Genomic DNA, 2733 nt, shown 5'->3' with positions numbered 1-2733 from the left:
TATGCACATTGAGAGGATACTATTTTACTTCAAGACCCTGATTGATTTTCAACTCTAGTTTCATTCTAAATGTGAAAATGTAATTTCAAAATATATATCTTAATTCCAGGAAAATTTATCAGTGATGCCAAGTTATAGCAAAAAAGGATAGACAATACAAAATAAGCGGGCTTTTTATTTAAACTCTTGAAAGTGATATTAGCCAGTCAATATTGGCAGTAGTACTGTCTACTATAAAAGGAAAGACCTAACCTGTATATTTAAATGGAGCTCATATTTATTCAATTTATATAATACCTGTACTGAATATAATGAAACAAACACATGCGGAATGGGCACCTATGATATTGACATTCATGAAATTAAAGAAAACCACTCACTTTTCAAATTCTGTTTCAGGTTTCTGGAAAATAACCTTTATTTTTTAACAAAATGATGTTATTGATTATTTCAGTGTAAAATAGCACATTTAGAACCTCAAGTTTGGTGATCCAATTTAAATAATCTAAAATAATAAGCAGTTAATGTCAGCATATATTGAGAACGGAGGAGAACAGGCTATTCATTCATCAGTAGTATTGCAAATTATATTAGAGAGTGTGTAGGAATATTTGTAACACATGATTAATTTAATAACTGTTCCATACTACAAAGTAAGAATATGAAAATGAACTTGCTTTGTACTTCAGGTGAAAAGTTATTTGACTTCCTGGTATTGGAACAATGAGGAAATGCATTTGTTAGTCTTTTTTAAAATATTGTTAGTTTGCTTTTCAGTTGGCTGAGTTTCATATCAAAAATTAAAAAGTTAAAAACTTAATCATAATAAAACTCAGGATTTATCTAGGAGTATCAATTATTCGCATTGTAAGACACATAAATATTCTACCTAATACTAAACTATTTAAGAAATAGACTACAAATCCATATATTTTATGTTGATTTAACTGCTAGATAAAGAGAAATATTAGGCTGTATGAGTCATTAGTTATCTCCATATACACTTAATGACAGATTTTATTCCTGTTTTATCTTTACTTTGAAGATGTTTTGTGTGTAATATTTTGTTTTATTTTATTGCACTCTTATGAGACAGATGTAGATTAAACTACCCAAAGTGGTCAAATTTGAATAAATTGGGTTTCTTTTTAATGTAGGGAAAAAGAAAAAAGGAATGTTGATAAAGGGACGACCCTGGGGATCATGGTGAGTGAATGTGCATTGTCTTTCCTCTTAGCAGCCCTACCACCTAGAGGAAACCAGTCAATCTTTCCATGCCTCTCTTTTCTTATTTGGCAAAGCAAAATTATGCACGTAATCAATCTGTTTAATATAAAAAAAAATATTTGACACTAAATAGAAATGATTCATAAATGTTTGAAACATAAACATATCCACCCAATGGCTTTGATTATATTTATTAATCTTGTAATTTGACAAGCAATATTTCAGTATTAGATAATCAGTTATCATAATTGGTTTACCAAACCAAATATGGAAAAATAACGAAGCAGAGGTTAAGTGTATAACGTCAGAGACAGGGACTTATCCGAAATCTATTTAGCAATTCCCTTCCAAACTTTCATTCAAGTACAGCTTTCCTTGCTGGCTCTAAGTTGTCAACCTGTGCCACAGTAGTCTCCAAGAAGCTGGTGTAAATCTTCTAGAAGCCTATTAACTTACACGCATTGCCAATCTATCTGTCTCCTTTCCTAGACTGTGAATAAATCGAAAGTGGGATTTGCACTGTATCTATCCGTTGATCAATCTTTCATGTTTTCTCTCCTTCTCCCCCTCCCTTCTTCCCTTCCTCTTATCTTTCCCATCTTTCGATCTGTGTATACTCAGTAACTAATACAACGCTAAGCTCTGAGACAGTTGTTCTAAACACTTAGTTCTGAGACACATTTTGTTTTTTGGAACCACCCAGAGGTGATTTTAACAAGTACCAATCACTGGTCCCATTCTCAGAGTTTCCAATTCAATAGGTCTAGAGTCTCACGCCTGTCATTTCTAATAAGTTTGCAGGTGATGCTGATGTTGCTTTTATGGGAACTCCACATTGGGAACAATGCTCTAGCATACAGAAGGGGTCAGTAAATGTTTTCTGAATAAAAGCATTAGACTCTTATACTAATGTACCCCACGTTACTTTCTTTTTTCCATTGTCGATGGAGGTTTTGATCAGTTTGATGGTCAAACAATCATGATGGTCAACTCTAATAACAGCTCTAAACATTTATTGTGAGAAGACATTGAATTAAATACATCCGTCCTTTATGTGGGTTTCACAGCATCTAGTAAGATAATATCAGACCTCAGAGAAATTTATTTATGTATAAGATCAATAGCAAATTATAAAAATTATCATCAAAGGACTGAATTTCTTTAAAAATAGCCACACAAGATAATAAGAATAAACCAATAGTTTCCACACACTTGCTTTCACTGATGTGTTTCTAAATTATTTCCCTATGAGACTTGAATATCAGGCTGGCAACACCTACTATAATTTTGCCGAGTCTTGTTTATTAAGCAAAACTCTCGATCTTTGCGTTTTGAACAGCTCATTCAGTAAACAGAAAGAGCAAATGGAAGTTTTATTAGAGCAGTGCTAATATATTCATTGCTAACAAAGCCAAAAAAATAAATCACATTTCAAAATCTTTATTAAGAAGTCAATCGCTAAATATTTATTTCCATGATTTAAAATGTTTTTACATTTACATGTGA

This window comes from Rhinolophus sinicus, linkage group LG04 (genome assembly GCF_036562045.2).
Source record: "Rhinolophus sinicus isolate RSC01 linkage group LG04, ASM3656204v1, whole genome shotgun sequence".
NCBI classification, from domain to species: domain Eukaryota; kingdom Metazoa; phylum Chordata; class Mammalia; order Chiroptera; family Rhinolophidae; genus Rhinolophus; species Rhinolophus sinicus.
The sequence above is the reverse complement of the archived record's forward strand: the minus strand, read 5'-3'. Positions refer to the sequence as shown.